This window comes from Nerophis ophidion, linkage group LG18, assembly GCF_033978795.1.
Source record: "Nerophis ophidion isolate RoL-2023_Sa linkage group LG18, RoL_Noph_v1.0, whole genome shotgun sequence".
Lineage (NCBI taxonomy): Eukaryota > Metazoa > Chordata > Actinopteri > Syngnathiformes > Syngnathidae > Nerophis > Nerophis ophidion.
The window spans coordinates 912,777-923,833 of NC_084628.1; the positions used below are offsets into that span (position 1 = coordinate 912,777).

At 41.1% G+C, this 11,057-nt stretch overlaps 1 protein-coding gene and 4 non-coding genes across 5 annotated transcripts in view; all 5 read right to left on the reverse strand.

The window, feature by feature from the left end:
* Positions 1-11,057, reverse strand: part of LOC133537411 (glycerophosphodiester phosphodiesterase domain-containing protein 5-like) — a 69,269-nt gene that overhangs the window by 52,376 nt on the left and 5,836 nt on the right. The window lies entirely within an intron of this gene.
* Positions 1,962-2,125, reverse strand: LOC133537685 (U1 spliceosomal RNA). Its single transcript, XR_009802803.1, has one exon. It is a non-coding gene; the product is annotated as a U1 spliceosomal RNA (small nuclear RNA).
* On the reverse strand, positions 4,010-4,200 carry LOC133537629 (U2 spliceosomal RNA). Its single transcript, XR_009802750.1, has one exon. It is a non-coding gene; the product is annotated as a U2 spliceosomal RNA (small nuclear RNA).
* LOC133537644 (U8 small nucleolar RNA) lies at positions 4,722-4,854 on the reverse strand. The gene has a single exon (XR_009802765.1). It is a non-coding gene; the product is annotated as a U8 small nucleolar RNA (small nucleolar RNA).
* LOC133537687 (U1 spliceosomal RNA) lies at positions 5,726-5,889 on the reverse strand. Its single transcript, XR_009802805.1, has one exon. It is a non-coding gene; the product is annotated as a U1 spliceosomal RNA (small nuclear RNA).

Genomic DNA, 11,057 nt, shown 5'->3' on the forward strand with positions numbered 1-11,057 from the left:
ATGATGACGCGTGCGCGTGACGTCACGCATTGTAGAGGACATTTTGTTCCAGCATCGTTTCTTTTCATCGCATAATTCTACAGTATTATGGACGTCTGTGTTGCTGAATCTTTTGCAATTTGTTCAATGAATAATGGAGACCTCAAAGAAGAAAGCTGTAGGTGGGAAGCGGTGTATTGCGACAACGCTCTCGCTCTCTGCTCTGCTTGCCCCAATGCCGCGAGTGATTTTAGTAGGCTATTACTATTTTTTTTATTTCCCACTTTTATTTATTTATTATTTTCATTTCAGTGCAGTAAAACATATTTAACAACCAAGACATCTAGTCACACATTGTTTATTGGACAGGCCGGAAACGCACACACAGTCTTTTTAAAAGTAACAGAATCTCTACTACAGCTGCAGTGTCTGTTTGCGAACGTCAAGAGGAGTCTGTCAGGGTAGAGAGATTCAAGAAAGAAGGCCGTTTTAGTAACGCTTTTAATGTGTGACTCAAAGGAAAGAGTTGGGTTGAAGATAACACCCAGATTCTTTATCGAGTCGCCTTGTTTAATTGTTTGGTTGTCAAATGTTAAAGTTGTATTATTAAATAGAGGTCGGTGTCTAGCAGGACCGATAATCAGCATTTCCGTTTTTTGGGTGTTGAGTTGCAAAAAGTTGGCGGACATCCATTGTTTAATTTCATTAAGACACGCCTCCATCTGACTACAATCCGGTGTGTTGGTCAGCTTTAGGGGCATGTAGAGTTGGGTGCCATCAGCATAACAGTGAAAGCTAACACCGTATTTGCGTATGATGTCGCCTAGTGGCAGCATGTAGATGCTGAAGAGTGCAGGGCACGCATCATAATTTGCCGCCGCAGTAGAACGCATGTCCAACTCACAGAAAATACATTATGTGAGTTGTGTATTATCCTAAGGAAATTGCTATGTGTGCAGGGATTATCCAGCCTGGCGCTTGTTAGTTCTAACTTAACTGACTCCTCAGCCAGACTAGCAGGCTCTGTAATTGCCTGTGACTGGGCTTGCTCTAGTGCAGTTGGTCAAATGTGACTTATAGAGAAATCTATGTTCCTAGTAAAGATGATAGAGCCTTCCCGGTTAGGGTGAAGGCCGTCTCTCATCAGCAAGCCAGGTTTTCCCCAGAAGGAGTGCCAATTATCAATATATGTTAGTCCCTGTTGTCTACAGGAGCTAGCCAGCCACTTGTTAAGCGAGACTAATCTGCTATATCTCTCATCAGTGTCGGGGGCCAGAGACAATTACTCGATGCCTGGACATCTTCCTAGCGAGATCACAAATCATGGCTACGTTTCTCTTTGTAATCTCTGACTGTCTCATGCTAGTGTCATTGGAGCCAACGTGTATAACCATGTTCGCATAACTACTGGTGCGATTAGCCTGTCGTACGTGTTTACTAGGCCTGTTGCGAGTCAGCTCCCTAAGATTAGCTTCGATCTCAGGTGCTCTGGCCCTGGGAATACACTTTATTGTGGCTGGTTTGCTAAGCTTTATGTTTCGGGTGATGAAGTCCCCTATGACTAAAGTGTGGTGCTCGGTGGACTAGGGTGTGGGAATAGCTAAAGGGCTAAATCTGTTTTCTAGTATATTCACATCTTTATTACGTCAAAGAATGTTTAAGAAACAGTAGTTTAAGGATCTGATCATATATTTTCTGGTAGATTTATTTATTTCAAATTATAGTAGAGTGATGGTTTAATAAACTGAACTTCAGGGTTGGAGAGTTTTCTTAGATTACAATTTGAGGATATTAACTGAAACTATTACAGACTACTCAGTTGTTACCATTGGATAGCAGCAGCTTTCACATATAAGTACTGTTTTTGTGAGAAGTAACTATTCAAATAAAATGAAAAGCACATAGTGTAATGATTAAGAACTATTTACTAACTTTCTCACTTTGAGATATTGTAAGTAGACATTTTTCATTACACAGAAGATCAGGGGAGAGCGCGAACGCAGTCCCCCACTACCACAAATTATGCAGTCGAGATTCCCACATTTGGGGAATTCGTAAGGGTCAGCACAGCCGGAGTGCAATGGCTGAGCCTCACCCTAGGTAAACCACCTTCTTGATCATGGTATCTCCCCTGCCAGGTAAGTATGAGTTGTACATGTCTCACACACACAAGTCATTCACACACACACCATGTTAAGTGATGGCATCATCACGTCCACACTAGTAAACACACACACTCAACAAGCCTGCACATATACAAGAGTCTACTACACAACACTGTCTGACCATTACTATATTATTACTATTTATATTACACATTTGAACACAACTATGTGTTCCCATCATGCACGCCTCAGCTCAACCGGGAAGAGTCCCTGTCCCCCTTCACAACCACTTCCGGTTTACTAGTACAGACACACTTGTCCGTGTGTGCTGGTGTGACAGTACAGTTATTAGAATCTTTAAAATGACACAAAAGTTTATGGGAATTAATACGGTTGTTATTTTTGAAAACTAACCTGTGTTGTTTCATCAACTGAACGACTCAACTAGGAATTCTACCTTCCCCCTTCTACTGCAACTTCCTGTTTCTTTGTTTGGACAGGATCACATGCTAACACTACTGCCATCCTGTGGTGAGTACTGCACACTGCACTGTTTATGGACAGACTATGTTAGTCAAGGAGGTTTGATTGATTGATTGATTGAAACTTTTATTAGTAGATTGCACAGTTCAGTACATATTCCGTACAATTGACCACTAAATGGTAACACCCACTAAATGGTAACACCCGAATACGTTTTTCAACTTTTATAAATTAATCAGTTCATGGTAAAGGTCAGTGAACTTGTTGTGGCATTGTCATTTTGACAGAGGAAAACTTTGCTGACGTTCATGGCCTAGTGACGTTATTGTTAAGCACATTGAAAAATTTAAATAGCAAAGCCATGTTGAATATCTTACGCAGTGACGTCATGTGCCTGCGTGCACTGAAATGGTTTTTGTGACCATGCGCAAAATAAACGGTGCAGTAAGTTCCTGGACCAAAGAAATAATCGCAGTTTGTTTGTTTCCTCATGTGACTATAAAGTGCTAGCTAACCACATTGGTGACTGTTATAACGATTGGTCTGCTGCAGAAAAGAGTAATGCTACAAGTTATGGGCCCAATCATTCAGGCCAAAGGTGGTTTAGACTTTTATTCGACGGCGACGACAACAGTTCCGAACTCTGGGAAACGAGGTTCCTCGCACACATGGAGTTACGTGGTCTCAGAGAAGTTATCCTGGGTTACCCGCACATAGATGAGGAAGACGAAAAAGCTCTCGCGGAAGATGAGGCAAAGAACGGGTAGGCATTTGCGGAGCTGCTGCAGTGTCTAGACAATAAGAGTTTGTTGTTGAAAATGAGGGACGCGAAACGTGATGGAAGAGCAGCACTAGAGATTCTTTGCGAGCATCACGCGGGAAAGGACAAACCCCACGTTGTAAGTTTGTATTGTGAACTTTCCTCGCTCCACAAGACTGGCAATGAAACAGTTATTGACTATATTATTAGAGCAGGGACTATTTTCACGTCATTAAGAAGAGCAGACGAACAGATAAGTGATGGGCTTCAGATAGCCATGGTAGTAAAGGGGCTGCCTGACTCATATAAGCCATTCGCCGTGCACATTACCCAGACAAATGACACTGTAACGTTTGGCGAGTTTAAAACGAAACTGCAAAGTTATGAGAGTACAGAAAAATATGGGAAGAACGACATTAATGCAGAAGAAGATAATGTGATGAAGGAGAGTGGGGCAACAAGATCACATGGAAGAGGAAAGAAAATGGATCTACAAACGTACCTGTAAGTACCCACATCATTGTAGTGGTAGTTGTGTCATGCATAATGTACATGCGCACAATGATGACCATTTTACCTCAGTCTAAGCCTTCCATGATTATGCTGTGGAATTCAAAGTACTGAGTCTGATTATCTGCATTTCAGTAGTAAAGAACAACAATTTAAAGAATTTTGACTAGAGAGGAGGTGCACTGTTCCTGGGGGTACTGCAATATCAGGTCAATGCATGGAGTAGATGAAGCATACCCTTAAGTAATTTCCCTGTTCCAATAATCAATTTATTATTTAGACCCCACATAGAGGATGCATCAGATACTACACTGATGAGAACAGACACTAACGTTGATCTTGGCCAAGAGACTGAGAAGCAGTGCCACTAAATTGTCAGAAGGGAGGATGTCATTCCAGACACAACAAGCTAAAGTAAAGGCAACACATTTATTAGCCACCACGTCACATATCAACACACCAAACAACAACCATGCACTTTTTGAATGACTGCATTGTTTTGAAGGCTATAAAATACTTTTAATGACTGGAAGTGTTTGATCACTCCTGCTCCTCATGGTTGATTTACTGTGACAAAAGTTAATCAGAAGTGGTCTTAAGTTGACATAATGATGTTTTAATAACATGTGGATAATGAAGTATTGTAAATTGTTTGTTTTTGTTTACATTTGCATGTTATTTGAAAATGTTTACTTCAGTTAATGATCATTGCGATCTTGTCTTTAACTTTTCTGTTTAGTTGTTTGTTTGTTGTGCAGAATAAGGAGGACTTGAATAACATCTAGAGCGAAATGAAATGACACACAACCACTTCAGACAATCATTTATAAAACAATATAATTTTTTAACCCGTGTATATTAATAAACTCTGTAAACTTGATAAGGTCAGAATGAGTTTTGCAAAGTGTTGCTGTTCTCTGCAAACAAGAGACATTAATCATATCTCATGATTCTCCATTCATCATGTTCTGTGACTCCATTGCTGGAGTAACAGGTAAGGATGTACCTCACTGAAATTATTTCCCAACTGACAGAGCAATGTTTTTTATATTCCAGGGCAAAGATAACAAAGTCGTGGTTTCATGTTACCATGGTAACATTCCTTTTTACACAAACTCACATACATTCATATATTTACCAAAAGGCAAACATGCTAGTTTTTAGTTAAATGCTCACATTTCGTATTTTGGATCAAACCAATTTGTAAGTAATGACGCATGTTGTCATATAGTCAAGAAACTCACTATCGAACCCAAGGATGGAGCTTTTTTCACCAAACCCTTATAGATCATTAATTTATTACCTAACAAAATATCCAAAACATACATTTTTTGGGGTATTATTTTGATTCAAAAAATAATTAAAACACACAACCGAGGCAGAAATATAGTACCACGGAAGAAGAAAATGGAGGATTTTACTTCCTGGTTTGATCCGAACATTTAAGTCTTGGATTACTCACTGAGTGATCATACTTTTTATATTTCTTTATTTTGTAGTTATGTACCAAAAAACGACTTAAATTGCAGTTCCTTACTGCATTGGTTAGTTTAATAATAGACAATAGGTGACATAACATCAGAAGCGGCCATGTCGGTGTTCGGCAAGCAAGCAGATGTCTCTGCTGAGTTCAACCCTTCCAGAATGAAACTAACCATCAGATAATGACATCACAGGTTTCCAACATTTATGCGAGTCATATATTTTTATGTTTACTAAAATATGTGATAAGTCATCTTGCTGTTGCCTCATTAGCTTGGCATTTGTCAAAACACCATAATACCTAAGTATCTGTGATTAAGACACATTGCTTTAGATGAACTACATGTGTCAAGTTTTAAACTTGACAAAATAATGTTGCCTAAGAAATTGATATTGAACAGAATATCAGGGGAGAGCGCGAACGCAGTCCCCCACTACCACAAATTATGCAGTCGAGATTCCCACATTTGGGGAATTCGTAAGGGTCAGCACAGCCGGAGTGCAATGGTTGAGCCTCACCCTAGGTGAACCACCTTCTTGATCATGGTATCTCCCCTGCCAGGTAAGTATGAGTTGTACATGTCTCACACACACAAGTCATTCACACACACACCATGTTAAGTGATGGCATCATCACGTACACACTAGCAAACACACATTCAACAAGCTCATTTTCCCTCACGTAAAAAACTTTTTAGCACAAAAGCATTTTAACCATATAGACCAATTGTACAAAAATATTAAGTAAGAATTTGTCAAGTGTGGTGCTAAAGCGTTGCTACCAAAAGTAGCATTATCAATCAATCAATGTTTATTTATATAGCCCCAAATCACAAATGTCTCAAAGGACTGCACAAATCATTACGACTACAACATCCTCGGAAGAACCCACAAAAGGGCAAGGAAAACTCACACCCAGTGGGCAGGGAGAATTCACATTCAGTGGGACGCCAGCGACAATGCTGACTATGAGAAACCTTGGAGAGGACCTCAGATGTGGGCAACCCCCCCCCTCTAGGGGACCGAAAGCAATGGATGTCGAGCGGGTCCAACATGATACTGTGAAATTTCAATCCATAGTGGCTCCAAGACAGCAGCGAGAGTCCCGTCCACAGGAAACCATCTGAAGCGGATCAGCAGCGTAGAGATGTCCCCAACCGATACAGGCGAGCGGTCCATCCTGGGTCCCGACGAGCGGTCCATCCTGGGTCTCGACTCTGGACAGTCAGTACTTCATCCATGGTCATCGGACCGGACCCCCTCCACAAGGGAGGGGGGGACATAGGAGAAAGAAAAGAAGCGGCAGATCAACTGGTCTAAAAAGGAGGTCTATTTAAAGGCTAGAGTATACAAATGAGTTTTAAGATGAGACTTAAATGCTTCTACTGAGGTAGCATCTCGAACTGTTACCGGGAGGGCATTCCAGAGTACTGGAGCCCGAACGGAAAACGCTCTATAGCCCGCAGACTTTTTTTGAGCTCTAGGAATCACTAATAAGCCGGAGTCTTTTGAACGCAGATTTCTTGCCGGGACATACGGTACAATACAATCGGCAAGATAGGCTGGAGCTAGACCGTGTAGTATTTTATACGTAAGTAATAAAACCTTAAAGTCACATCTTAAGTGCACAGGAAGCCAGTGCAGGTGAGCCAGTACAGGCGTAATATGATCAAACTTTCTTGTTCTTGTCAAAAGTCTAGCAGCCGCATTTTGTACCAACTGTAATCTTTTAATGCTAGACATGGGGAGACCCGAAAATAATACGTTACAGTAATCGAGACGAGACGTAACAAACGCATGGATAATGATCTCGGCATCTTTAGTGGACAAAATGGAGCGAATTTTAGCGATATTACGGAGATGAAAGAAGGCCGTTTTAGTAACGCTTTTAATGTGTGACTCAAAGGAGAGAGTTGGGTCGAAGATAATACCCAGATTTTTTACAGAGTCACCTTGTTTTATTATTTGGTTGTCAAATGTTAAAGTTGTATTATTAAATAGAGGTCGGTGTCTAGCAGGACCGATAATCAGCATTTCCGTTTTTTTGGCATTAAGTTGCAAAAAGTTAGCGGACATCCATTGTTTAATTTCATTAAGACACGCTTCCAACTGACTACAGTCCGGCATGTTGGTCAGCTTTAGGGGCATGTAAAGTTGGGTGTCATCAGCATAACAGTGAAAGCTAATACCGTATTTGCGTATGACGTCACCTAGCGGCAGCATGTAGATGCTGAAGAGTACAGGGCCAAGGACCGAACCCTGGGGAACTCCACACGTTACCTTAACATAGTCCGAGGTCACACTGTTATAGGAGACGCACTGCATCCTATCAGTAAGATAAGAGTTAAACCATGACAGGGCTGAGTCTGACATACCAATTCGTATTTTGATACGCTCTAATAAAATATTATGATCGACGGTATCGAAAGCAGCGCTAAGATCGAGGAGCAGCAACATAGATGACGCATCAGAGTCCATCGTTAGCAATAGATCATTAGTCAATTTTGCGAGGGCTGTCTCAGTCGAGTGATTTGCCCTGAAACCGGATTGAAAGGTTTCACATAGATTGTTAAACGTTAAGTGCTCATTTAGCTGCTCCGCAACAATTTTTTCGAGGATTTTCGAAATAAAGGGAAGGTGAGACACCGGTCGGTAGTTTACCATGAGGTCAGGATCGAGGTTAGGTCTTTTAAGGAGAGGATGAATAACCGCTTTTTTGAATGCAACGGGAACAGTGCCCGAGGAAAGTGATAAGTTTATAATATTTAGCACTGATGGACCTAATAATACAAAAAGCTCCTTGATAAGTTTCCCAGGAAGTGGGTCAAGTAAACATGTTGTTTGTTTTATTCCATTTACACGTTGTAACAATCCTTCTAATGTTATTTCATCAAAACGAGAGAAACTATTTTGGATATTTGCAGTATCCGCCGTATATACAATCGTATCTGTGTTACTATAACCCCGTTGTAGCTGGGACGCATTGTCTTTAATCTCCTTTCTAATAAGTTCAATTTTCTTATTAAAGAACTTCATAAAGTCATCTGCCGAATGGGTGGAGCTACTGGAAGGAGTCCCTTGTTGGGTTAGCGATGCTACAGTACTAAACAAAAATTTTGGATCGTTTTTATTAATGCGGATGAGATTTGAGTAATAATTAGTTTTAGCTAAGGTAAGCATGCGTTTATAAGTTATTAAACTATCACTCCATGCTTGATGGTGCACCTCAAGTTTAGTCGTGCGCCATTTGCGTTCCAGCTTTCTACATAATAATTTCTGAGCTCTAGTTTCTTCAGTAAACCATGGCGTACGCCTATTTGGAGCCTTTTTTAACTTCAGCGGTGCTATACTATCAATGGTTTCGCGCAGGGCGTTGTTAAAGTTGTTGGTGAGGTTATCAATAGAGCCCACATACTTTGGGAACGGTGCCATTACCGAGGGCAGTAGGTCCGCAAGAGTCGTCGTTGTGGCAGCATTAATGTTGCGGCTGCTATAGCAGTTATTATTCTTATTAGCTTGCCGAACATGAGTCTGAACTTCGAATTTTATAAGGTAATGATCGGACATTACTTTAGTATACGGGAGTATCATAACTTTTGAGACGGTGATACCTCTGACAAGCACTAGGTCTATCGTATTGCCGCTGCGATGCGTCGGTTCATTTATTATTTGTGTAAGACCACAGCTATCAATTATAGTCTGGAGCGCCACGCACGGTGGGTCCAATGGGGTATTCATATGGATATTAAAGTCCCCCATTATAATTATATTATCGGCGTGCGTCACTAGATCAGCAACAAACTCTGAGAATTCACTAATAAAGTCCGAATAGGGCCCTGGGGGGCGGTAGATAACGGCCAGGCACAGAGGCAGAGGTGTGGCAGACTTCATAGAAAGCACCTCAAACGATTTATATTTATTATTTAAGTTAGGACTAAAGTTAAAGTTTTCGTTGTATATTAGTGCGACACCCCCTCCCCTTTTGAGGTGACGGGCAATATGCGCATTCGTATAGTTAGGAGGGGATGCCTCATTTATCGCAAAAAACTCGTCTGGTTTAAGCCAGGTTTCGCTAAGACCGATGACGTTAAGGTTGTTGTCTCTAATGACCTCATTGACTAATAACGTTTTGGGAGACAAAGATCTGATGTTTAGAAAGCCCATATTATAGGTAGTGGGCTGTTTTAAGGAGTTGTTGATGAAATTATCCGTCGTAGCAATATTAATAATGTTACGTTTATTATGCGCAGTGTACTTAAAATAATTACGACCATATCTAGGAATTGATATGACGGGAATTTTCAGATTGTCTACTTGGCGCTGCGATAAACTGAACGCATCATAATTTGCCACCTCAGTAGAGCGCATGTCTAACTCTGACGTAGTCATAGACACAGTAGAAAAAACATTTTGTGAGTTGTGTATTATTCTACGAAAATTGCTATGTGTACAGGGATCATCCAGCCTGGCGCTGGCTAGTTCTAACTTAACTGACTCCATACCCAGGCTAGCAGGCTCTGTAATTGCCTGTGACCGGGCTTGCTCTAGTGCAGTTAGTCAAATGTGGCTCAATGCGAAGTCTATGTTCCGAGACAATCAATGTTTATTTATATAGCCCTAAATCACAAATATCTCAAAGGACTGTACAAACCACTACGACTACGACATCCTCGGAAGATTTACTGCGAATATGTGCGTCTGCCTCACAATACGAAGGTCCTGCAGTCCTGGGTTTAAATCCAGGCTCGGGATCTTTCTGTGTGGAGTTTGCATGTTCTCCCCGTGAATGCGTGGGTTCCCTCCGGGTACTCCGGCTTCCTCCCACTTCCAAAGACATGCACCTGGGGATAGGTTGATTGGCAACACACAAAAAAATGGCCCTAGTGTGTGAATGTGAGTGTGAATGTTGTCTGTCTATCTGTGTTGGCCCTGCGATGAGGTGGCGACTTGTCCAGGGTGTACCCCGCCTTCCGCCCGATTGTAGCTGAGATAGGCGCCAGCGCCTCCCACGACCCCAAAAGGGAATAAGCGGTAGAAAATGGATGGATGGATGTAGCATCATTTAAATGGTCACCTGCTAGAGAATGAAGAGTGCGTACTCCGCATGTCAACATCTCCATTTGGTGCCATATGCCCACAAAATCATGCACAAAAGTGCACTTTATTCATCTTAAACTATTGTAGTGGCGTTCTGTACAAATAGTGCACCTTAATTTAGTGTTGTTTTGATATGTCATCTTAGTGACATCTTGCACAAAAGTGCACTCATAGCTTGTTTTAAAATGTCTCTGACAATCTTGCACTTTCTGTTTTGGAAATGACATGAATGTTTGTGCCACTGCTTAACAACTGTTTGATAAATACAGTTTTGGTCAATTGACTTAGTTGTGATTTCCCTCTCTGCATGAAAGTTTAAAACGAGCATATACTAATGCGGTATGAAGAACAATGTTTTAATGTAGACACATAGAATCATCATACTGCTGTGATTATATGTATCAAGTGTTCATTCAAGGCTAAGGCAAAATATCGAGATATACTAGGGGTGTAACGGTACACTAAAATTTCGGTTCGGTAAGTACCTCGGTTCAGAGGTCATGGTTCGGTTCATTTTCGGTACAGTAAGAAAACAACAAAATATACATTTTTTGGTATTTATTTACCATATTTGTAAACAATGGCTTGATCCTTTTAAATTGGGAACCCTCTAATAATTCTGCCCACGTTAATCCGCATTA